The sequence below is a fragment of the Rhinatrema bivittatum genome, chromosome 6 (genome assembly GCF_901001135.1).
Source record: "Rhinatrema bivittatum chromosome 6, aRhiBiv1.1, whole genome shotgun sequence".
Classification (NCBI taxonomy): Eukaryota; Metazoa; Chordata; class Amphibia; order Gymnophiona; family Rhinatrematidae; genus Rhinatrema; species Rhinatrema bivittatum.
In genome coordinates, this window is record NC_042620.1 from 150,437,916 (window position 1) to 150,464,946 (window position 27,031).

At 43.1% G+C, this 27,031-nt stretch overlaps 1 protein-coding gene and 1 long non-coding RNA gene across 4 annotated transcripts in view; both read left to right on the forward strand.

Moving 5' to 3' along the window:
• HECW2 (HECT, C2 and WW domain containing E3 ubiquitin protein ligase 2) overlaps positions 1-27,031 on the forward strand; it is a 646,010-nt gene that overhangs the window by 400,706 nt on the left and 218,273 nt on the right. The gene's annotated exons all lie outside the window — the stretch shown is intronic.
• On the forward strand, positions 525-5,044 carry LOC115093800. The gene is made up of 3 exons (XR_003857413.1): positions 525-596; positions 1,438-1,536; positions 4,537-5,044. It is a non-coding gene; the product is annotated as an uncharacterized LOC115093800 (long non-coding RNA).

Genomic DNA, 27,031 nt, shown 5'->3' on the forward strand with positions numbered 1-27,031 from the left:
CCCTGGCTATCTAACCAACACCACCTCCAGGCCTCCAAAGGTAATTTTAAAACTATAATTTACTCCATTGGAGACAGGACACATTGGAGGGTAAAAAGCCCCAGATTTGTTTAAAAAAAGATGCCGTTCATGTGGCGATAGCAAAAAGAAAACCTAAGGACCCCTGCCAAGATACTGCTTAAGCTGAAAAATTGATAGTTTAAAAGTATTAAGAGTTGGCAGTGAAAGAAAGGACTGGAAAGTCATATGAGAATCTGCAGTGACAGGATTGGGTGTAAACACATAGGGGAAATGTTTTGGATGCCCATAGAATAATTTGAGAGCACCATTGAAGTGGATAATTAAAATCTGTAAGCTAATGGTAGCGGCCATCCTCCCCTGATTCAGTTGATCCATCCCTGAGCATCATTGAAATGTTAGGACTGCCATGGAGACCAGAGGAGAGAGTGAAGCCGTAACCATGGTATCATAGCAACAGCTTCCCCGGATGCCAGTGATGGGTCGGATGCAGCATCACTAGCTGGGTCCCAGCGCACAGGGAAAACCTGAGAGAGAGAAATTGTAAAGCCATGGAAAATTCCTTAAACTTACTAATGGTAAAAGCAGATGTAAAGGAGGTCCGGTGGGGAATATTGAGGGTGTCTATCAATTAGCTACAAGACCTGTTTCTTGCAGTGACATCATCATAAGCAGGGATATTCCAGCCCATGAAGGCAGGTGACAGCTTTAGAATCTAGGGCAGTGTTGTCCAACCTTTTGGTTCAGAGGGCTACGTGAACAATTGATGAACAGCTTGCAGGTTGAATTAACAATATCACTATTATTAAAAACACCAAATTACAACTTGAGAAAGTTTTTAGACCAGTGTAGCCCAACAGTCTACTCTACTCTAAAATGTAGTTGCTAAAAAGTTATCCAAAGTCTCTCATGTAATAAGGATGCAACATCATAAGCTAATCATGTTCAGTGGGAAATCTGACACTGCTTTTGTTTATACAAGTAGTCTTTGTCAGCTCCAACTGTAGAGCTTGCAATGCGCAATGATGCTGTTAAATGTTCATCTGTAAGCAGAGACCGTGACTTTGCTTTTGCATTTTTCATTCTTGAAAACAACTGTTCGCAGCAGTAGATGCTACCAAACAAAGCAATGAACTTCTTGGCATCTTGTGACAGATTGGGGAACCTGTGCGGTGAAACATAAGAACTGTAGAATCTCAGAAGAGCATGTTCAGTAAAAGCTTTCTTCAAGTCACTGTCATTTTTAATGTCAATGAGTTCCATCTGGTATTTATCAGCACAGTCTTTCAGATCAGTTTGAAATTGATTACTCAGTAGCTTCATGTCGTCAGTATATTTTCTGAAATCGTCAAACCTTTGTTTGAGGTCATCAATCAGTATGACAACTAATTCTGAGTACTTCTCATGTTGCACTGTCAGTAGGTCTCGTGGAAAGGACTGTCAAGTGTACAACTTTCTTCAGAATCAGCTGTGAATGAATAATCTCCAATTTCTCAATGAATAAACATGTGGATAAAGGTGAACCGGTAGATATAGTATACTTGGATTTTCAGAAGGTGTTTGACAAAGTTCCTCATGAGAGGCTTCTAGGAAAAGTAAAAAGTCATGGGATAGGTGGCGATGTCCTTTCATGGATTGCAAACTGGCTAAAAGACAGGAAACAGAGAGTAGGATTAAATGGGCAATTTTCTCAGTGGGAGGGAGTGGACAGTGGAGTGCCTCAGGGATCTGTATTGGGACCCTTACTTTTCAATATATTTATAAATGATCTGGAAAGAAATACGACGAGTGAGATAATCAAATTTGCAGATGACACAAAATTGTTCAGATTAGTTAAATCACAAGCAGATTGTGATAAATTGCAGGAAGACCTTGTGAGACTGGAAAATTGGGCATCCAAATGGCAGATGAAATTTAATGTGGATAAGTGCAAGGTGATGCATATAGGGAAAAATAACCCATACTATAATTACACAATGTTGGGTTCCATATTAGGTGCTACAACCCAAGAAAGAGATCTAGGTGTCATAGTGGATAACACATTGAAATCGTTGGTTCAGTGTGCTGCGGCAGTCAAAAAAGCAAACAGAATGTTGGGAATTATTAGAAAGGGAATGGTGAATAAAACGGAAAATGTCATAATGCCTCTGTATCACTCCATGGTGAGACCGAACCTTGAATATTGTGTACAATTCTGGTCGCCGCATCTCAAAAAAGATATAATTGCGATGGAGAAGGTACAGAGAAGGGTTACCAAAATGATAAGGGGAATGGAACAGCTCCCCTATGAGGAAAGACTAAAGAGGTTAGGACTTTTCAGCTTGGAGAAGAGACGACTGAGGGGGGATATGATAGAGGTGTGTAAAATCATGAGAGGTCTAGAACGGGTAGATGTGAATCGGTTATTTACTCTTTCGGATAGTAGAAAGACTAGGGGGCACTCCATGAAGTTAGCATGGGGCACATTTAAAACTAATCGGAGAAAGTTCTTTTTTACTCAACGCACAATTAAACTCTGGAATTTGTTGCCAGAGGATGTGGTTAGTGCAGTTAGGATAGCTGTGTTTAAAAAAGGATTGGATAAGTTCTTGGAGGAGAAGTTCCTTACCTGCTATTAATTAAATTGACTTATATAATAACCACCGCTATTATTAGCAACGGTAACATGGAATAGACTTAGTTTTTGGGTACTTGCCAGGTTCTTATGGCCTGGATTGGCCACTGTTGGAAACAGGATGCTGGGTTTGATCTGACCCAGTATGGCATGTTCTTATGTTCAGTATCTCTCTCCGCTTGTGATGAGAAATCCAAATAAATGTACTCCCAAAATTCTGTACTCTCACCTCCTAAAAATGTGTTCGATAAACTATCTTATTTTTATTTGTATTGGCAATCAATTTTAATAAAATATATTGGAGAAAGAGGTAAGTTTCATATTACTGGTGCATGCCTCCACGGCCTTGCGCCCTTCTCGTAGTATAATCATTAACTTGCCTCCTTCCTCCTTTTGTAAATTTTTATGTGTTTTATAAATAATTTTAATATAATATTTATGTCAAAAAGATTTTTTTTTTTAAATCAAACAAGATTTTTAAATTAATTGTAATCTCCACTTTGCATAATCGGGATAAAGCAACTTATATTTTTCTTCTATTGCTTTCAATATCTTATCAACTTTCATTGAATGACTAAAATTCATGTATCCCTTATGCTCATGAACAATTAAATTTCAATCTCCTTTCAATTTATACGCCTTCTATCTTAAATATCCCTAAAAGGGTTTTGTGAACGCCGAGTTCCTATATGTTAAACTACCACTATCCAAATGGAACTGTTAGAGACTTATCTCCCGACACAGCTGCGTTTCGGTCTTTCTTCCTCAGGGGAGAATGTCCATTCCTGTTATCCTTAGTTCATAGTTGATCCAAAGTTCATGGCGTTTTTTTCAGGCTATCCGTTCTCTCTCTCCGGCTTACGAGCTCCGAGTGGCGGCGTTATTCTGAGCGCTTTCTTTTTGCTTTAAAAGCTAGTCAGCAGATCACTACTCAACCAATGGCGTTGGATACGTGTTACGTGTTACATCATATTCACCAGCAAATTTAATTTTGAGGCCACCAATCAGCATTTGCTGGTGAATATGATGTAACACGTAACACGTATCCAACGCCATTGGTTGAGTAGTGATCTGCTGACTAGCTTTTAAAGCAAAAAGAAAGCGCTCAGAATAACGCCGCCACTCGGAGCTCGTAAGCCGGAGAGAGAGAACGGATAGCCTGAAAAAAACGCCATGAACTTTGGATCAACTATGAACTAAGGATAACAGGAATGGACATTCTCCCCTGAGGAAGAAAGACCGAAACGCAGCTGTGTCGGGAGATAAGTCTCTAACAGTTCCATTTGGATAGTGGTAGTTTAACATATAGGAACTCGGCGTTCACAAAACCCTTTTAGGGATATTTAAGATAGAAGGCGTATAAATTGAAAGGAGATTGAAATTTAATTGTTCATGAGCATAAGGGATACATGAATTTTAGTCATTCAATGAAAGTTGATAAGATATTGAAAGCAATAGAAGAAAAATATAAGTTGCTTTATCCCGATTATGCAAAGTGGAGATTACAATTAATTTAAAAATCTTGTTTGATTTAAAAAAAATCTTTTTGACATAAATATTATATTAAAATTATTTATAAAACACATAAAAATTTACAAAAGGAGGAAGGAGGCAAGTTAATGATTATACTACGAGAAGGGCGCAAGGCCGTGGAGGCATGCACCAGTAATATGAAACTTACCTCTTTCTCCAATATATTTTATTAAAATTGATTGCCAATACAAATAAAAATAAGATAGTTTATCGAACACATTTTTAGGAGGTGAGAGTACAGAATTTTGGATGTTCTTATGTTCATCATGATCTGAGCCCACGTCCTCCAGAAAAGATTTAAACTCCCTGTGATTCATACCTCTGAAGTTGACACTTGATATAACTTTTTCCATCATATTCTTCATTTCCAGTTTGTTGGTGCACAAGTTTTCCTGGTGAATGATGCAGTCGTGTATGACGACTTCCTGTGGCACTGATTTCTCCAACAAGGTCGCAAATCTGTTCCGCTGGTGCTCCATCTGTTATGCCAATCAGCTTGTTCTCACACAGAATGAACTTCCTCATTATCTTCTTGACTTTATCAAAGATCTCCTTTCCTGTTGTCATGCCCTTCATAGGATAGATATCAAGCAGTTCCTCGATGACAGAAAAAGTTTCTGTAACTCCTCTTACAAATATTGCCAGTTGAGCTGTGTCACTTATGTCTGTGCTCTCATCAATTGCTAAGCTGTAAAACTCACAAGCATCAAGTCTCTTGATCAAAGTCTCTTGATTGTTTGTCACCAGGTCATCAATTCTTCTAGCAATAGTCTGTTGAGAAAGGCTGACATTTTGCACCAGAGACTTCTTATCTGGGCAAACCACATTCGTAAACGGTTCCAAGCATTCTTTAACCATTCCTGCTTGCAAATGGTTTTCCTCTCTTGGCTATGGTTTCTGCTATTAAAAAGCTGACCTTTGTTGCTGCTTTGGAACTGTGTTTAGCTACTTTAAACAAAGACTGTTGGCTAACGATGCTTTGTTTCAGCAAGTTGATGTAATCACTTCGTGGTTGACCTACGAGGCTATCGAATTTACTTGCACGCTTTGTAGTGTAATGTCGCTTTATGTTGTACTCCTTTTCAAAGGCAATTGTTTTTTGGCAGATCAATCATAAAATTTTACCTACATGTTCCACCATGAAAAAGTCATCCATCCAGGAACTTTTGAATGTGTGATTTTCACATCAATTTTATATTTTTTACTCATCCACTTGCAGATGCTGCCATTTTTGCTGTCAATATTTACAACGGGTGTCTGTAAAAGTTGAATGGACTGAAACAGACTTTAACTCTCTCTCTCAGCCACCCTTCTCAGGAAACTTCTCTGGATCCCCTCCTTATGCAGCTCCTCTAGCTTGCAGCAGTTTCTCTCTCTGTCTGTCTCTCACTATTCACCTGATCATACACCATCTTTTCTTTCTGATTCCCTCCTCAAGCAGCTTCTGCTCTTTCTCTGTGATCCCCACCTTATGCTGCTGCTTCTTGTGTGTGGTGTGTGTCCTTCTCCTCAAGTCCAGCACATCTCCAGCTCGCTCACACCCCCCCCCCCCCCCCCCCCTTTTAGGTCCAACACATCTCCAGCTCTCCTACACATCCCCTCCTCTTAGGTCCAGCTCATCTACAACTCACTCACACACACACTGTCCTCTCCCCTCGTACTCCCCACCCTCAGATCCTCAATTCTACCCCCTCACCTCCTGCCTGCTGGGTCCCGGGTCAATTGGCACCAGCGGCAAAGGCAATTAAAGGTTTCCTTCGTCTTCCTCTGCAGGCATTGGGGCCTTTTGTGCTATACCTCGTCCTGCCCGCACGACAACAGTAAGTTGCATCAGAGGGGAGCAGGATGCAGTGTAGCAGAAAGGCCCTGATGCCAGCAGAGGAAGGTGAAGGAAACCTTTAATCGCCTTTGCCGGTGTTCGACCCGGGACACGGCGGGCAGGAGGTGAGGGGGTAGTGTTGGACACGGGAGGGCGAGATGTTGCCCGAGTGGGCCGTCCACCCCTATTGCAGCATGTGGCTCAGAATGCACGGGCTTGTCTTCACAAAAGTGGGTTTTTTTTGTTGTTTTCAAATCAGAGGGGTTTTTTTCCTCCCATCGGAAGGCAGCCACGACCTCAAATGAGAATTCTTCGACCCCATTTGGGGTCACGACCCACCATTTGGGAACCTCTGCTTTAACGGCTTCTAGATATGGAAGGGAATTTTCCCTCGCACCTGATCCGTGGGACAGATAGAAAGACTTGGCGGGCCGCACGTTGGACAACCCTGATCTAGGGAGAGTGAAGCCTGATGTTTTAGGGAGCAGAGGTGCTGTTGTGATGCTCTGTATTTAGACCTTCAAAAATTGCACAAATACTGAGATATGAGAAAGAACAATAATAGCATAAGCAGAGAGTGAACGTAGAGTGTGACTGTGAGTGTTATTAGTAGTTGTTCCTGGTCAAGGTAAGGTACAGGACAGGATAGTTTTAATAATTAATGCACTTCTGCACCATGTTCTTTAGGGCAGCATAAGAAGTGAGGCATTGTTAGTGTGTGAATACTTGATGGTACACTGAAGATAGCTCAACTATTTGAATTTGAAATGAGCACCTACTTGGTTAAGAGGACTCATTAAGACTAAGTGATTCTAGGTGAAAGAACCATTCAGTGTAGTTCATATGTAACTTTTAACTGAAAGTAACCCCAGCTCATCATGAAGACGATACATTGTGACCAAGCACTGAAAGAGACAGAGAGCATTACACTTATTCTCTCTTTCAAGTTACTGTGACTGGGAAGGAACACAGTGTCCACTGACGTGTTCAGATTGCAGTTACAAACGAAAGAGAGAGAGAGTGGGAATGGAAGTGGTGAACTGTTCTTTCTCAGAGAGAAAGTAGGGTTGATCAATTATCCTTTAATTTCTGTAGTTAGAATCAGTACAGTTTCAATAAGACATCAAGGACACAAACATGAAGGGAACACCACTGACATAGAATGTGGAAGAACCAAGAGCAGTGACAGGGAGTTAGTTTCTCTTATTTGTTTATTAAAGATGAGGATAGTGGGTAAAGAAAGATACAGAAGAAAAGAAGAGGAAGGCACCACAAGATTTGGAGCTCCAGCAATGGAACGAAGAAAGAGTTACAAGAGTTGTAGATAAGTGTACATTGATCAGGCCTGAGCTTATACACAGAAAGACAAGTAAGAGGAAAAATTAAAAAAAGGAAAGTTAAAGAGAAAAGGAGAACACATATAAATAAAGAAAAAGAATGTTATACTTACCTTGGGAAATGATTTTCTTCAAGTGAGCTGTCATTCAGTACTGAAAGAAAAGAAAACAAACTCGCAGTATCAATTCTTAATGCAAGAAACTGAGACAAAATATAAAAGAGTTGTAGTGCATTAAACTAAACATATTGAGTACTTATCTGAAAGGGATCCTGAGAAGAGTTCCAGAAACATTGATGGTTGAGTCATTGTGATTTAACTTATTTACTATTAAGGTAACATGAAAAAAACAAACAAAAAAATTAGAATAAGTTAGTAACTAGAATATATATATATAGGATGCTTATTTAACATTTGAATATTGAGTAAGGAAAATGTCATTACTTTAAAATAAAAATTACTGACTTTTTTTGAGGAGACAGAATTCATGCTTTAATATTATCCCTGCTATCTTTATATGGTAGTTGAAGAGTTTGTTTAAAACAGTCAGATACTTCAGAAGTTTCAGTAATGCAGAAGAAACAAACCTTTTTCAGGGAAAGAATTGCTCTGGAAAAAGAGATCACAGTATGAGGCTTTAAGGTGGTAAGACTCAGGAGCAACATCAAGAAATGTTTCTTCTTATAAAAGATGGTGATTGCATGGAATGACTGCCCAGTGGAAGTGGCAGAGACAAAAAGAGTGACAAAATTCAAGAAACATAGAAATGACGGCAGAAGAAGACCAAACGGCCCATCCAGTCTGCCCAGCAAGTTTCACACTTTTTTTTTCTCTCATGCTTATCATTGTTATCTGTTACTCTTGGCTCTTAGTAACCTTTTGGTTCTATTTCCCTTCCACCCCCACCATTAATGTAGAGAGCAGTGATGGAGCTGCATCTAAGTGAAATATCTAGCTTAATTAGTTAGGGGTAGTAACCGCCGCAATAAGCAAGCTACACCCATGCTTATTTGTTTACCCAGACTATGTAATTCAGTCCTTGTAGGTTGTTCTTCATTCCCCCTGCCGTTGAAGCAGAGAGTTATGATGGATATGCATTGAAAGTGAAGTATCAGTCTTTCTCCTCTGCTGTTGAAGCAGAGAGCTATGCTGGATATGCATTGAAAGTGAAGTATCAGGCTTATTTGGTTTGGGGTAGTAACCAGCATAACAAGCAAGCTACTCCCCGCTTTTTTGTGAATGCAAATCCTTTTTTCCACATTTCCTCTTGCCATTGAAGCTTAGAGCAATGTTGGAGTCACATTAACCGTGTGTATGTTTATTGAATAAGGGTATTATCTCCAGGTAGTAGCCATCATTCCCTCGAGCCACCCACTCTTCATTCACGTCCTCTTGACTTTATGGATCCACAATGTTTATCCCACGCCCCTTTGAAGTCCTTCACAGTTCTTGTCTTACCACTTCCTCCGGAAGGGCATTCCAGGCATCCACCACCCTCTCTGTGAAGAAATACTTCCTGACATTGGTTCTAAGTCTTCCTCCCTGGAGCTTCAATTGTGACCCCTAGTTCTGCTGATTTTTTTCCAATGGAAAAGGTTTGTCGTTGTCTTTGGATCATTAAAACCTTTCAAGTATCTGAAAGTCTGTATCATATCACCTCTGATCCTCCTTTCCTCCAGTGTGTACATATTTAGATTCTTCAATCTCTCCTCATAAGTCATTCGATGAAGACTTTCCACCTTTTTGGTCTCCCTTCTCTGGACCGCCTTCATCTTGTCTCTGTCTCTTCGGAGATACGGTCTCCAGAACTGAACACAGTACTCCAGGTGAGGCCTCACCAAGGACCTGTACAAGGGGATAATCATTTCCCTTTTCTTACTCGATATTCCTCTCTCTATGCAGCCCAGCATTCTTCTGGCTTTAGCTGTCGCCTTCTCACATTGTTTCGCCGACTTCAGATCATTAGACACTATCACCCCAAGGTCTCTCTCCTGCTCCGAGCACATCAGCCTTTCTCCCCCCATCGAATACAGTTCATTCGGATTTCCACTCCCCATATGCATGACTCTTCACTTTTTGGCATTGAATCTCAGCTGCGATATCTTCGACCACTCTTCCAGCTTCCTTAAATCCCGTCTCATTCTCTCCACTCCTTCCGATGTGTCCACTCTGTTGCAGATCTTAGTGTCATCCACAAAAAGACAAACCTTACCTTCTATCCCATCCACAATGTCGCTCACAGGAGCGGTCCCAACACCAATCCTTGCGGTATACTGCTTAAAACCGCTCTCTCTTCAGAGAAAGTTCCATTTACCATCACACATTGTCTTCTGTCCGTCAACCAGTTTGCAATCCAGGCCACCACCTCGGCACTCACTCCTAAGCTTCTCATTTTATTCACCAATCTCCTGTGTGGGACCGTGTCAAAAGCTTTGCTGAAATCCAAGTAGATGACATAGAGTCCTCTTCCTTGATCCAATTCCTTGGTTACCCAGTCAAAAATGTCAATCAGATTTGTCTGACAGGATCTTCCCCTGGTGAATCCATGCTGCCTCTGGTCCAGCAATTATCCCGACTGTAGATAGTTCACTATTCTCTCTTTTAACAGTGACTCCATTACTTTTCCCACCACCGAAGTGAGGCTAACCGGTCTGTAGTTACCAGCCTCTTCTCTGTTCCCACTCTTGTGAAGCGGGACCACCACTGCTCTTCTCCAATCACTCGGCACCATTCCCGTTTCTAGGGATCTATTGAACAGGTCACACAGCGGACCCGCCAGCACATCTCTGAGATCCCTCAATATTCTGGGATGAACTTCATCAGTCCCCATGGCTTTGTCCACTTTCAGTTTCTTCAGCTCTTCCCATACATTTTCTACTGTAAATGGAGTTACATCCACTCCACTCCCCTCCAGTTTCTTGTTAACTAGCGACGGTCCTTCTCCAGGGTCCTCTTTAGTGAACACAGAGCTGAAGTATTCGTTTAATATTTCTGCCATTTCTTCGGCTCTTTCCACACATTGATCCTTTCTGTCATGGACCCTGCCCGCGGAGCTAATCCTTGCGAGCAGGCACTCACCTTCTCCCCGTTGCTGCTTTCTTCACCCGACGCGGCATGGATGCCGCCGACATCGGGCCTTCTAGCGCGGCCGGAGCCACGGACTTTGCTGCAGTTCGCGGCCCGGAGGCCGCCCGTGTCGCCTGCCTTCATTGCGGCCCGAGCCATGGACTTTCTCCCTCTTGCGGCACGGAGCCGCCGCCGACATCTGTGTGATCTTAGCGGCGCAGAGGCCGCATCCCCAGACTCAACTGGTGGCTGGAGCCGCCCCTGGGGCTTCCTGCAGTGGCTGGAGCCGCTGCCATCTTTGGGGCCGGCCTCCAGGCTCAGCCCTGCATCTGTGTGTGAGGACGTCGGTGCAGGCCACTGTCCGCGGTCCTGCACAAGCTCCTGCTTCCTTCCTTAGGCACCGGCGCACGCCTCTCTACAGGATTTAAAGGGCCAGACACAGGAAGTGTGCTGGCCCCACCTAGGAGTGGACTTCCTGCTCCAGCCCTATATAGGGCTCCTCCGTCTCTTCAGTCTTTGCCTTGCATCGGAGTTACTTCACTCTGGAGGCTGCCAGAGCTCCGTCAGGTCTTCTATCTTCTCCATGGAGTTCCTCGTCTCGTTTCGTCTGTTCCTCGTCATGCCATGTCTTCGTGCCTGAGGTCCTCGTCCAGGTGTCCTGGTATTTCATCTCCTAGTGTTTCGCCTCCAGGTGTCCTACCCTCCTTGGTATTCACGTCAGCGCTCCTGAGCCTTCAGGTCCTGTTGGTCCTTCTCCCTCAGACAACGTCTTTCCCGGGTTGGAGAGGCCTGCAGGTGGATTGGTATCCTGTGCTGCTGAGCAGTCTCATCCTGCCAGCCGTGTTGGTGCTTCGGATGACATCGGCTTCATCGTCGGAGTCCCACCTCGACTGGATCCTTCCCTGCGCTCGTCCCGTTCTCAGCGTGGTCCGTGACCAGCCTCCTCGGGCTGTGTAGGGCACGCAGTGGGACAGGGTGGTCCGCGACAGCTCATTGGGTCTGCCCGTGAAGGTGGGCTGAGTAGGGCACCCTGATAGACAGTACCAATGTCCTCCTGCCCAGCGTCTTGTCTCGTTTGGATTTCAAGTTCCTCGTCATGTCTGCACTTCAGAGTCTTGTCCCTGATGCCGTTGCATCGACCACCTGGTTCGTGATGTCTTCTATTGTCCTGGTGTCATGTCTTCAAGAGCCCTGGTGTCCCGTCTTTACCTTCGTCATAGTGTCACGTCTTCATGTCAAGGCCCGTCTGCCCTCATCCTCAGGCCAGGCCTGCTGCTCCATGCCGTTCCAAGCGGCAGGTCCGAAAGGGCTTGGAATGGTCGGAGGACCATTCACATTCCAACATCATCCTGTTGTTGGCCTTGGGAGCTTGCAGGCCTGGCGGAGGGTAAGACCGTCTGCCATAGTGGAACACGCCTTCAACCCTCGGTTCGGTCCTGGATCCTTCTGGGGTCGAGCTGAGGCCCAAGGGCACACGAAAACCCCCACTTCGTAACACTTTCCACCTTTCAATTTCACTATACCACTTTGAACTTTTCTCTTTTCACTGATGTATCTGAAAAATGTTTTGTCACCGCTCTTTACCTCCTTGGCAATCCTTTCTTCCGCTTGACTTTTTGCCATCTTGATTAATTTCTTCGTCTCCCTCAGTTCTACCAGATATTCTTCTTTGTGCTCCTCCCTTTGGGATCTTTTATATTTCTTGAACACTGTTCTTTTCGCCTTTATTTTGTCAGCCACCTCCTTTGAGAACCAGATAGGTTTCATTTTTCTTTTTCTTTTCTTTACTTTTCTAACATATAAATTAGTTGCCTTGGTAATTGCTCCTTTTAGATTGGTCCACTGTTGATCCACATCTCTCTCGTTCTCCCAGCCTTTTAGTTCTTCCTCCAGGTACTTCCCCATTTCATCAAAGTCCATGTTTTTGAACTGCAAAACTTTGGTTTTTGTGCTTCTTTTCCGTATCCTTTTTGAAGAAAGCCTGGAATATGCACAGCGAAACTCAAGCTGTCAAAAGTGAGCGGGGGGAGCCAGAGATCACTTGGGGTCTATGGTCCTGTACAAGGAATGAATTAGGAAGACTAGATGGACCGTGCGGTCTTTATGTGCCATCATATTCTCTGTTTCTATGTTATTTCAATAGCCTTGTTGAAAATTTTAAATTGACACAATTGATTTAATAGTATTGTTAGGTTTATTTAATATTTGATGTCCCACTATGTGCTTTAGTGTAGAACCATTATATATTAAATTAAAAAAAAAAAACACCCTTGACATATAAATGTTATATAAGCATTCTCTTTCCCACTTCATCCTGATCAATTCCCTACCGAGAATACCTGACTGATCAGCCATGCCTTCAGTTTTTTTTCCAAAATCATAGGAAATTCAGTTCTCGAGGCAGCAAGTTCCAGACCAGGACCAATATAGCTAAATTTATTTATTTTTTATTTAAAAACTTTTCTATACCGTCGCTAAGTTATATACCATCGCAACGGTTTACAAATAGGCACATAGACTAAGGTAAGTAAATGTAGGATATCGTACATTCTAACAGGTGCCAATAAAGTTCGGTTACAATTTCATAAATAAAATCATTATTTGAGTAATGTTGGTCATGTCCAGGTGTATTATTGAGTTACTATCGCTTTGAAATATTACTTCTTTAATGTAGGATTGAGTAAATTCATTCTCATCTGCATTACCCTGTACTTTCATTCTCTACCCTCCACACTCTTTAGTGAAGGCTTTTTTAAAGAGCCATGTTTTTAGATTTTTCTTAAAAGTTTTGAGATTATTCTGTAATCTGAGTTCGGGGGGCATCGTGTTCCATAGTATGGGCCCAGCCAATGATGCCAACTTTCTGGTACATGTGAGACGAAACTCCAATAGAGAGGGAATAGGCAAATGTCCTGCATGTGAGGATCTAAGAGCTCTACCAGGCTGATAACCATTGCAGTTGTTCATAGCTACTCTTCTCGGTTAGTCATCTGACTACCATGTCCCCCAACAATTGCAGCTTTCTAATACTGTTAACATGTAAACCCCTCATAAAGCGAGTTACAGTAGTCTAGTCTGCTTGTCACCAAGGAATGTAAATTCATAGCAGGTAGAAAGGGGTAGCATCACTACCAGAAGATTTTGGGTTTTTTTCATTGCAGTCTTCTCCAGGAAAATCATAACAAATAGCCTGTTCCCTTCCTTGTGTGGCATGCCAGAATGGCCTTGTTTACATTATTATTGTGAAATGTTCCTCTTGCATAGGTGAGCATTCTACCCCCAGACTTATGCTTCGTAGTCTTGATTTTGTGCAACCGAAAACAACACACATTTTTGTAATCTGTGGGAGGGACAGCATTCCTTCCCCCATCTCAGAAAGCAAAACTCTGGCTCCCAAGCATGCAAAGAGGTCTTGGTTTTGGGCATATCTATCAAATAGTTTTGGGATGTAGAATCCAGAGAGCAGATGCTGTTGATAGCCAGGGTCATTTTATGGACCCAGCTCCCTATAGCACTCCGAAAACAGGAAGACAGAACATTGTTTAAAAAGGCATCTGTTTAGATTACCCTTTTACTAAGATCCCGTTCACCATCAAGGGACCATGAACCAAGCTGCTTGTTATGATTATTTGTATATGTTGTTTTAACTGTATGATTTTATGAATGTTTTTTGAGAAGCCAACCAGAACTTTGGAGTGCACGCATACAGCTGTTTAAATAAGTAAATAAGCAGATTAATTTGTAAGTCGGGCCTGGTTGCAGCACTGAAAGATGGTTTTGTGCGCCCTGATCTAGAGATTATGCTTGATTTCTGGAAACCTGGTTGCTCTGTGGAAAGTTTTCAAAGCGCATTATGCAGCAAGCAGAAAGGCAATTCCCAGTTAAGTTACAGGATGCCAAAGATTTTTATCATTGGGATTATACTGTTACCGCACAAAACTAATTTTGAGGCTGGTTTTGCAGAAGTAAGTAAAGATTGGATCTACTTTATGAAACTTGAAATGACATGTTGTGAATCAGTACCCTAAACATTAAAGAATCAAACACTTAAGACTAATCAGCCTTAGGCTAATGATGGGGAACCTGGCACAAATACCCCAGGGCACTCAAGGCCAGTTGTACTTGCAGAGACAGAACTCCCAGTAGATAGGAAATATGGTGCCAGAGGCGTTGGCACTCATCTGTCTAGTAATCCTCAATGTTTTCAACTTTGGGGCACCTACTGAGCTCACGATGGTTCTCCATCATAGCCGTATCCTTTATTCAGTGATTGCCATTAAGTCTAAAAAAGAAATGTATATTCTTTTTTTTACTGTTATATAGCAATATATTTATAGGAATGAATCACAGGTCCAATTAAACTTCAGCTCCGTGGCTATAAATAAACCTTGAACTGCTGCTGGAGGAGTTGGGGGGGGGGGGGGGGGGTCTTACAAACAGGGACAGCGGCAGCTATAGAGGGAACCTGAGAAAGCAGCAATGCCTCAGAAAATAAGAACTTAAACTTGCATTAGTATGAAATGTGCATTCCTATCCAAGGAGTGCAGGCCCCTTTAACAGAAGAGGGTTGTTGTTTTTTTTTTTTTTACAGCGCTCTGTATGAGGATATGAATGCTCCTTTAGCCTGTATACTGCCAGAACCCCTTACGGCTCAGACTTTAATGAGAGCGAGGAATTCCCTTTCTGAGCAGTGGGTAGAGTGAAGTTGTTAATGTTTCTTGTCATTCTGTGTTGTGGTGTTTGCCAGCATTACTTACAGCTCAGGATTTGGTGTTTTCGGAGGATCCGAACAGTAACCTCAAACTTTCCACATATTGGGAAATGGCCTCATTTCTAGCGATGGGCACAGAACACGAGTTGAATGTTTGCCCTTTTGCCTTTTCCCACATGGGCTGTAATCTCTTGTCTTATCTTTGTGTTCTGGGGCAGGTGTGGAGGATTCCTTTCCTTACTAAAACCTCCAGGCACTGTACAACCTCCGTGCACACACATGGGAAACAATTCCGGAGCTGTTCTGTCCGGCTTTCTAGAAACCTCCACTGTCAGTTTTGTGCAAACAGCTGCTGCTCCTCATATGCAGTTTGTGCTTCCCAGCAACTTTGTAGTATCCTTGATGCACTGATAAAATGCAGTCCATATATCGTGAAATGTGTAATTGTTCCAGGCTACATGGTTATTTGCTAAAGATATTACTGAAATATTACATGGTACACGCTGGGTGCTGTTTTCTTTTCATGAAGGCTGTACCCTCCGTGTGGTGTTTTGGTATGTACAGTAATTAGTAACTTCTACTTTGTACCAGTTATAAGATGAACTGCTTAGTTATTGCTTTTGAAATTCTTTAAGCAGATCACTAGCAGCGATCGTGTTTGGAACTCTGCCCTAAATTACCTCATTCAGGCCCAAGAGGTATTAAAGGCTTCAGAAGGATTTGCGCACATAAATAGTTCTTTTTGAAAATCAACCAGAGGCCCTACGTACAGAAAAGTGTACATGAAACCCGATTTCATGCATATTTTTGTGAGTGGCCGCTAGAGGCATTCCAGGGGAAGATGGAAAAGGAGGTACATGCATCCTTTTGATTTTTTTGATTGTATGACCGTAAATCTCCATGCACATAGTTTACAGCTGCTCGGGAGCAGCTATAACTCTGGGCGCGGCGCGTATGTCTGCGTGCGTAGAGGGACAGCCTGCAGGTTCAGGCTGATGTCTATGGGTACAAAGTATCCACAGGCTTTAACTGCACACGGGCAATTGGAAAATAACCCTGTATGGGTCAAGAGATGACACAAAAAGGGGTTGAATTAACACAAATTTAACCCTTGTGCTGTGCTACTGTCCATTTGCATTAACCTTCATATGCATTCACAATTCAGCCATCTTAAAAAAAAATTACAAAAACATCTATCTAAAATGGAATAAGTACATCTTACATTGATTCACCTCTTAGATAAACTTTTTTATACTCTTAAAATAATTAAATTATGAATGTACATGAAAGATGTGCGAAGGGAGACTAGCTATTTTTGAAGCCTTAATGACTGGTGCTACTGCTCACTGGTTTCAGACTTGCTCTGATTCAGCCCCTTTCTGTGTTTGTTCCCATATCACCAACATATGGGCACGTATTTTTCTATGCCGAGGGGGGAGGGGGGGAAATGCTTAATATATCTGGTACTCAGACTGACTCTGTGTGCTCTGATGCAGTTTGAGGCATCCTGCTTAATGAGGACTAATCCAATGCATTGAGATAGATATACTTTGGGACTTTCTTCTTAACATATCTGCTCTTATTGGTCCAGAGAAATTAGAGATCAGAATTTCAAACATATGTAATAATATAAAAGTTTAACTGGTGCAAAGAGCTTACTGCTCGCTGTGTGCACTTTTGAAATACTGCCCAGTACCCCGAGGGCAATCCTGAAGAATTATATTCAAACCAGGTTTGCAGTCTCACATTTCCATTCGTGCTGCCATTGCTCCTTCTCCACCCCCCCCCCCCCCCCCCCGATCCCAGTCCACCACCATCCCTGAAGCCATCACTTCTTCATCCTGGCTCCTGCTGCTGCCACCACTGCTTTTTTTTTCCACCTTGGCACCACCACCAGAAGTGAGCCAGGCTGACTGCATCCAGCGCGAGCTTTGTGCTGTGATTGTGAGATGAAGAATGATAGTGAGGTCGCTGTAGACAAATGATGTGGGGGAAATGGCCGACTGCCTGCAGTCGGGGGGCAGCAATAATGGTCCTACCTTCTAAGAAAATTGTGAAAGGAAGGCAGTATTTTCTCGTGCAAAATGCGCTGTCATTGTAGGTGGGTAAACAGGAAGACTGAAATTCTGCTCCAGACAGAGAGGAGATGATCATTATTGTAGAGGGAACACTTTGGTGTTAGACAGTTAAATTCATTTTCTTCAGTTATTGTTTGTCATTATTTAAAAATATGATAAAGCTAATGTAGAAATCTAAGCTTAATAGTTATTACATGACTTTTACTGCAGTGCACCATTTTTATATTTCTTTTTACATTAGCATATTAATCAGAAAAATGTTTCAGAAGGAGTTGGTAGACATATGCAGTAAACGCTTGGGTACTTAGATGTCGAGAAGGCACTAGGAAGGGCTTTGACAATAGGGTGCTACTGGGGACATGTTATTGAACCAGATTGCACTGGTAAAACAGAATATTGTCATGGCTAGAGCAATATCCCATCACCAAAACCTTCAGTTCAGCTCTTCTGAGGGGTCTGTGCAATAAAACTCAAGCTGAAAATGGTTTAGCGTGCTGTTTGGTAACATTTTTACATGCATCTTAAAACCACACAGGGAGGGAAATCTTCAAAGTTATTTTTGCGGGTAAAGTTGTACCTTACCTGTGGAAATGGGCTTTTTAGAAATTGCCTGTCCTATAGGCGTGTAAAAGCACGCACATAGGGCCTTTATGTGCACATTTCTACCCGCAGTCTGAAGAGGTGTTCTTGTGGTTAGGGTTGAGGCAGGGTTTAGGATTACACACATATTTTTGCATTTCAAAAGTATTCATATAATTTTTCTCAACAAATTAGAAAGTGTAAATGTGCGGGTATTTTCCCTTTGAAAATCAGGGTAAAGTTTGCAGATAAGAGATTCCGGCAGAGTTTACATCAATGCAGGCAGGTACAAAATTAACCCCCTGAATGTGCTATGTATTAAATTTTACCAAGGACATGTTAAAACTGTGCCTCAATAATGTGGCCTCAGTACAAATTTGGAAATTAACACAAGATATATGGGTAGATTTTGAAAGCTGCACATGCATGTCCCGGCGCGCACTCATGCACGCAGCGATTTTATAATGTGCGCACCGGCGCATGCATGTTATAAAATCAGTGGGCCGCACGCACATGTGCGCCGGATTTTGTAATTCACGCACACATGGGGGGGGGGGGGGGGGTAGAATTTTGCCAGTTTCATGTGGCGATGCATCCTGGCCTTCCCCAGTTCCCTCCCAGTCTGCTCCAATTAAGGAGCGGACTGGGAGGGAACTTCCTTACCCCTTACCCTAACCTCCCTTCCCCTTCCTCTTCCCTTCCCCTCTCTTCCCCAAATGTTACCTTTTCCCTTTTTTTGGTTTTGTCTTCTAACTTCAGGGTCCAATGTGAAGTAAGTTGCGCCCGCCGGCAGAGCCATGAATGGTGCTGCCCCTTGGAAGAGGCCTGGCTCTTGTGCACATATCAGGGGTTACGCACGTGGCCAGGCCCCTTCTAAAATGTGCATGGCACGTGGAAGGCCCGGCCATGCGTCTAACCCCAGTTTTCCCCACGCGCAACTTTTTTAAAATCGGCCCGATAATGTACATGCTAGCTGCTATGAAATCCCCTCTGCAAACCAGCAATAAATGAAAGAGACAGAGCAGATTTCTTTCCCATCTCCAATTCCCTGTGACAAGAATGAAGGAGCCAGCATGGCCTAATGCCTCCCCCCTCAACCCAACAATCACATGCAAGATGAAGGGACTTGATGGCCTCAACTTATCCCCACCATGAGCAATAACAAGGGCTTGGCATCCTCAGTATATAAGCCCTGCCACCACCACCTCCAAGCAAAGTTGAAGACACACTAGCCACCCCTCCTTCCCGTCAGGTGTTAAAAGTCTACCCTTTATCAAGCACATGGAAAATAGCGGGCACGGCGAGTGTAGCACTGTATTTCCCTTGGTTTCGGCAAAACCTCATTTGCATATGCCACGCCCTAATTGTATATGCAAGGATAAACTAATTTTAGCCTTAGGGAGACTGCGGTTTAGCCATCACTCAACACTGATACCTAGGGACCACACTTAAAGGTGAATTTTAAAAAGCCCAGGGGTAGATTTTCAAAGGGTTACGCGCGTAACCCCTGAAAACCTATCCCAAACCCCCCTGCACACGCCGGGGCGTGTCGGGGGCATGTCGTGGAGGCGTGTCATCCGGGGGACGTGGCCACAGGCGTGGTTCCAGCCCGGGGGTGTTACGGGGGCGTAGCTGCGGCCTCCAGACCAGCCCCTGGACTGGAACCTGGCGCGCCGGCACCGGCCCGCGCGTGCGAGTTATGCCTGCCTCGAGCAGGTGTAACTGGGAATAAAGGTAGGGGAGGTGTAGATAGGGCTGGGGGGGTGGGTTAGGTAGGGGAAGGGATTGGAAGGTGGGGGGAGGCGGAAGGAAAGTTCCCTCCGGGGCCGACCCCCTTGTGCGCGCCGACCCAGGATTTTATAAGATTCACGCGGCTACGCACGTATCTTAGAAAATCCAGCGTACTTTGTTTGCGCCTGGTGCGCGAAGAAAAGTATGCGCTCGTGCTTTTTTATAAAATGTACCCCCCAGTGAGCACCGAAATTACAGGATGCGCGAAGAAGTCAGGCTTGTGCGTGCAGATTGAATCTAAAAAAGCACCCATAAACTCACATAAACACCACGGTGCACACATCTCAAAAGTTTACAAAAAGAGGTGGGGTGTGGTACGATGGAGTATGGGCATTTCAGGGCCTGGCCGAGAGATGCAATGCGTAAATACTTACGTGCCCCGGTGTGCCCCGAGGTCCCTTGCTACATGACTTTACTTCTGCTATGGATGACGTGTAAATTATAAAATAAAAGGATTAAGCCATTTCTGAGGGGTTTAGAGGGACAGGGGTAAATGCGGGGGGGGGGGGGGGAGGATAGGCTATAAAACCAGTGGGGGTTGGGGACCTAGCTGTTAAGTTGTCGAACTGGAGAATGAACTGGTAAACTGGGAATGGTGTGGGCGTACGCCCCTTTTAAAATCCCCCGACATACGCATGCGTACACTCACTTAAAAATAGGTGCACATTTGCGTGTGGCTAGGCCATTTTATAAAGTGTGCCTATATGCGCCCAAGTTATAAAATAACCGAGTCCCTGGGCTGAGCCGCTGCACATGTGCAAATGTGCACCTGCGCGCTAGTTTGACAGTTACCGTCGCTAAGTCCATGTTAAGCAGGTTCTAGAATGAGCAATGGTTTATTGCCCCTGGCCAGGGATTGCTGTTGTGATGGCTGGGGTGAGTTGGGATAAATAGTTGCGAATGTGGGCTCATGGCACTGTAATCCAAATGAGGCTATTGCAGACTGAGCTGGAAATCTAAAGGAGCAGGAAGAAACGCAGAGTTAAAAAAAAAAACTAAAAACCTGATGATTTAGTGTAATTCAGTATACTGAGTTAATGATAAAACTTCACTTTTTAGATGAATAAAGGCAACTTACAAATGTGAATTTTACAATACTAATAATTCTAAAGATTGCAATCTTAAATCTTAAATAACCTTTCCATTAATTCAATCACAGTTTGGGGTGTGACCCAAACATTCTTTCTCTGAGGGAAACAGAACAATATGTGTTCATTAAAAGGCAATACCTCCTTAGGGAAGCTCCATGAAAATGTTACTCATTACATTAATAATTGTATTTTGCTTAATAGAAAATTTTAGCACAGTCTTTGTCACGACTAAGAATTGGCAAGGGCTGTGCTTTTGGGATGCTGTGCTAGGGAGAATGCCTTACTATAATATGGAGTGGATTTTCAAAGGGTTTAGCCAACTAAGGGGGTTCATTCTCTAACGCTATCGCACGCGATAGCTAGCTCGGGGTGGAGTCGGCCCCGGAAGAGGAGGAGTCGGGGCAGCACTGGGGCTGACGCTGTGGACACATCGCTGGCGGCGAAAGGTAAGATTCCTTATCGCCGCCAGTTTCGCGCCGAATAGCTACACCTTTTATGGTGTAGTTATTCGGCGCGAAAGCCGGCAGCGATCGCACCGCGGAGGTTCTTTCGCTGCCGGCTATCGCAGGACTGTTGTCCCCCCCGCTTCGCCCCCCATTACTGCCGGATTCTCTAAGGTCTGCAACCTTAGAGAATCCAGGCCTGATCCTCTGCTCTTAAAATTTTCCTGCACTAAGTGGTTCATTTTTTCCATCTAGATTATCTAGGTGGCTAAATTTATCTGCTCAGAAATGAGTGGCTCCAGAGGCATTCCTGGAATGGGCTCATGCTGACTTTCACCACTACCTGGGTAAGCTTAGTGGCCAAACCTTCACACAAATGATACATTTTGGCTAGCTAGATTAAGGATAATTTTCAAACGCAAACTGTTGTAGATAAAAATGTTGTTAAGATAGCCAGGTTGGGGGGGGAAGTTTGGGGTTCATATGATGAGTAGGAGCTCAGTCGATGCCTGTAAGAGCAGCTCCAAAATAAATCCCTAAATTTTCCTGTTAATAATAATGAACCATAGCTTCCCTTCCAATCAGCTTAAAATTAATTCCAGAGTATAAGAAGAGCAAGAAGACACATTTATTCAATAATTTTGGGGTATTGCCGATAAAAATTCTGCAGTTTTAGGAGAACTTCCGCTTATTTCCCTGAAAAGATATTTTAGAGAAATATTATCATTTGAAGAAGAGGAAATTCCCACAATAAATAATTGTTATTTCCTAATAAAGAAATCTGTTGTTCCAACAAATCTTACTGAATTTTTGGAAGAGTCTAACCAAGAAGTTCTTAATAGATCTACCTTAGTAGTATCTTTTATTATTGCTCAGGATATAAATAGGGTAATGAAGCGTTACTTTCAGAAATTTCCTACGATTTTCCATGAACAAGTGGTTAAGATTTATCCTGATTTAGCTCTGGCTACAAGGATGAAACACAAGGAATTTTTGGCCCTCTCTCCACCCTCCTTACCTATTTGGCGCCTCCCTCTTTGCCTGTGGGAAGATTGGCTGCCGCAGCGTTCTTTTGCCGAAGTCCTCTGGCGTCCCCGGACCGGCTGGAAGCTGCAAACCGCTATGTTTCCTGGAGGCCTAGGGGCGTGCACGTGGTGTGGCCCCGACTGAAGTACCAGCGATGGCATGAACCTCGGGGGCGTCCCCCGAAGATGACGTCACCCGCGACAGATATATAATGTCTTGGAATTTGCTAACACAGTTAGTTAGCAAGGGTTACTCTACCTAAGCTACTCTGCCTCCTCGGACCTACTAGGGGTACCCGCTCCTTGGGGGCCTCGCTCTCTCCTTTGTTTTCAGGTGACAGTCTGGAACCGGTACTCACTCCTCGAGGGCCCTCGTTCCCAGACTTACTCGGTACTTTCTTCTGCCTGGAAGTCATCAGTACCAACTACATCTGTGAGTTACCATCGATCTCTCAGAGCTTTCCCTGGAACCAGGTACTCGCTCCTCGAAGGCCTATATATTCCAGCTCCTGGGCTTCTATGAGACATTGTGTGAGTGTTACCATCAGGTTCAGTATATGAACTCTGCATACCCTGCCAATCACTGTATTTCAGTTTCTCTACAGCTCAGCCTCCAAGGATCGCTGTTCCAGTATCTGAGGAACTACAACCCAGCCGGGCATTCCAGCTCGCTGCTGCCACCTCTGGTGGTTCAGCATACTGTCTAATAAAAGAACTAGTGTGTGTCTGTCTCCATACTCTGAGCCTGACCGGTGCTCCCTCTCGGGATCTTCCCCCGTGGGCGTGGTCATCTGCCACCGGTCCAAGGATCCACCCACAACTCTCCTAAATAACAACCAGATTGCTAATCCCAAGCAGACTGTTAACTCCAAACTGAACAGGTGTTTACTGAAGAGGATATTGGGGAGATACCCGTTCTGGCAAAGGTTTTCATGGGTAATGATTCAGGTGGACTGAACCAAATCACGGTGAACCTAGAAAATGTGGTAGGCCTGATTAACAAACTGAAGAGTAGTAAATCACCTGGACTGGATGGTATACACCCCAGGGTTCTGAAGGTACTAAAAAATGAAATTTCAGATCTATTAGTAAAAATTTGTAACCACTCATTAAAATCATCCATAATACCTGAAGACTGGAGGATGGCTAATGCAATCCCAATATTTAAAAAGGGCTCCAGGGGCGATCCGGGAAACTACAGACCAGTTACCCTGACTTCAGTGCCAGGAAAAATAGTGGAAAGTGATCTAAATATCAAAATCACAGAACATTTAGAAAGACATGGTTTAATGGAACAAAGTCAGCATGGCTTTACCCAAGGCAAGTCTTGCCTCACAAGTCTGCTTCACTTTTTTGAAGGAGTTAATAAACATGCAGATAAAGGTGAACCGGTAGATGTAGTGTATTTGGATTTTCAGAAGGTGTTTGACAAAGTTCCTCATGAGAGACTTCTAGGAAAAGTAAAAAGTCATAGGATAGGTGGAGATGTCCTTTCATGGATTTCAAACTGGCTAAGAGACAGGAAACAGAGAGTAGGATTAAATGGGCAATTTTCTCAATGGAAGGGAGTGGGCAGTGGAGTGCCTTAGGAATCTGTATTGGGACCTGTACTTTTCAATATATTTATAAATGATCTGGAAAGAAATACGACAAGTGAGGTAATCAAATTTGCAGATGATACAAAATTGTTCAGAGTAGTTAAATCACAACTGGATTGTGATAAATTGCAGGAGGACCTTGTGAGACTGGAAAATTGGGCATCCAAATGGAAGATGAAATTTAATGTGGATAAGTGCAAGGTGATGCATATAGGGAAAAATAACCTATGCTATAGTTACACAATGTTACGTTCCATATTAGGAGCTACCACCCAAGAAAGAGATCTAGGCGTCATAGTGGATAACACATTGAAATCGTCGGTTCAGTGTGCTGTGGCAGTCAAAAAAGCAAACAGAATGTTGGGAATTATTAGAAAGGGAATGGTGAAAAAAACAGAAAATGTCATAATGCCTATGTATCACTCCATGGTGAGACCGCACCTTGAATACTGTATACAATTCTGGTCGCTGCATCTCAAAAAAGATATAGTTGCAATGGAGAAGGTACAAAGAAGGGTGAACAAAATGATAAAGGGGATGGAACAACTCCCCTATGAGGAAAGACTAAAGAGGTTAGGACTTTTCAGCTTGGAGAAGAGATGGCTGAGGGGGGATATAATAGAGGTGTTTAAAATCATGAGAGGTCTAGAACGGGTAAATGTGAATCAGTTATTTACTCTTTCAGATAATAGAAGGACTAGGGGGCACTCCATGAAGTTAGCATGTGGCACATTTAAAACTAATCAAAGAAAGTTCTTTTTCACTCAAGCACAATTAAACTCTGGAATTTATTGCCAGGGGATGTGGTTACTGCAGTTACTATAGCTGGGTTTAAAAAAGGATTGGATAAGTTCTTGGAGGAGAAGTCCATTACCTGCTATTAAGTTGATTTAGAAAATAGCAACTGCTATTATTAGCAACAGTAACATGGGATAGACTTAGTTTTTGGGAATTTGCCAGGTTCTTATGGCCTGGATTGGCCACTGTTGGAGACAGGATGCTGGGCTTGATGGACCTTTGGTCTGACCAAGTATGGCATGTTCTTATGTTCTTAGGTACTGAGACTTTTGACTTTAATTTTGACTGAATTTTCATAGAATCTAGGGATGTGAATCGGGTGCCTGATCATTCCCGCTTTCGGGATCGTCTGGCCGCGGGAAAAACCCCCGTTAGTGCGTGCTATCTCATGTTAATGCGCACTAACAAAAATAGTAAAAACTAACAAAAAGTAACAAAAATAAGCGCACACTAACCCGAAAAACGATTTTTACGAAAACTCGGGGGTAAAATTGATCGTTTCTTTCTTTTAACCGATTTCTAATGAATTTAGAAATATCGTACGATATTTCAATTCGTTAGAAAAACGATTCACATCCCTAATAGAAACAGATACATTTGTTTGGAGAAAAAGACTGTGTGATCTGTCTAGTCTGCTCCACTGATTTGTTTGTAAGTCTCAAGTTAAAACACGGGGGATTGATATTGAATGGGATATTGCGTAAAGAATTGCAGAATAAAATTAAAATCACAGGAAACAGACCCAAGCTAGTAATCACTGGTTCACAAGTTATATAAGATTGACAACTAAAAGAACAGATTTCAGTAAGGTGAGAAATGTTGGTAACTTGGGAACTGATATTAAAATATCGACCACATTCCACAAATAGTTGCAGTATTATCACTCACCAGAAGGATTTTCTTGTCAGACTTGATATGGTAACATAAGATGCCGAACTATTTATGAGAGGTTCTAGAGGGGAGGATGATCTCTCAGTGGTGGTTGTTGCACTGAAATGCTTTCCTGTGGTAAGAGTATTTAGAGTAGAACAACAATGAGAAAATTTGTCAAAGTACCTGTATCTAACAATCAAAAGAATTTAATAGCTGGAGGTGGAACAAGATAACATGCTTGAATGAGGCTGTCTGGTGAGAAGCGAGATATCATAAAATGCAAGACTGTTTATAAGCGAAGAATGGTTGTAAACGGGACAGTAATTTTGATAATGTCTACCACATTGGGTTCTCTCCTTCAGATACATGGATGGATAGTGAAGGAGCAGATCAGAAGTGATGTGATTTGCTGCAGTAATTGTCTAATACCCACAAGTTCCAACAACATGGGACTGAATAAGTCAGAAGGAATGAAAGAGTAGTAATGAATATAGTCAGGTGAACAACATTTAGATAATGAATAAATGATAAAAACTGAATTCTGCTTCATATGCAACTTGTTGAAATTGCTTTCTTGGTTATGCTCTTTTGTTTGCAGAGGGAAGAGAAATAATTGACTTTGAATCACAAAAGAAGAAAGCACCCAATATACGGGCCAATACAGTAAAAGTCGCGGGTGAACGCCTGCTCTCCCGGCATGCGCACAGGCCACTCTCCTGTGCATGCGATTCTGTATTCAAATGAGGGCCCGCGGCAAAAAGAGGCACTAGGGACACTAGTGCGTCCCTAGCGCCTCTTTTTGGACAGGAGCGGTGGCTGTCAGCGGGTTTGACAGCAGGCGCTCAATTTTGCCGGCATCTGTTCTAAAACCCGCTGACAGCCACGGGTTCGGAAACCGGATGCCGACAAAATTGAGCATCCGGTTTTCAACCCGCGAGCCGATTTCAAATTTTTTTTTTTTTTAATGATATTAAGTCAGTGCCCGGAGAAATTAATGCCTACCTTTGGGTAGGTGCTAATTTCTGAAAGTAAAATGTGCGGCTTGGCTGCACATTTTGCTATTAGGTTCAGGGGGGTTGGACGCGCATTTTTGATGCGCTATTACCCCTTACTGAATAAGGGGTAAAGCTAACACGTTGAAAACACGCGTCCAATCGCGGGTTAACAGTGTGTTCCGCCGGAGTGCACTGTACTGTATCGGCCGGATAGTAAGGAAACTGGGAGAGAGGCAGGACCATGCTTTTTGTTCTGATCAGGGCATTTGTTTTTGTTATTAACAACTTTTTAAGAAAACAAATGTTTACTAGTTTTCTGATTTGTTGGGGTTTGGTCAAGGAGCTAATAGATGTTAAGAGCTAAGTAAAATGCAGGTGGGAACAGTGCTAGTGCAAGGGTATTAGGCACCCTAGGTAAAGCTTACAACCTTGCACCCCTCCCCTCAACAGATTTTTCATGAAAAAGGATGTCCAAATTAGAGTCTTCTCAGGTAAAAATATCACTTACAACAGTGAAAGACACTTAGAACCATTAGGCCTATTGTAATGCGTGCTGGATCTGGGCTTGGGCCTAAAAGCTATGAGTAAGCCTGGTTGTAAGGATGTTAGGCACCCTAGGTAAACCTTACAGCCTTATACCTCCACCCAGGCCTGCCTCCCCCC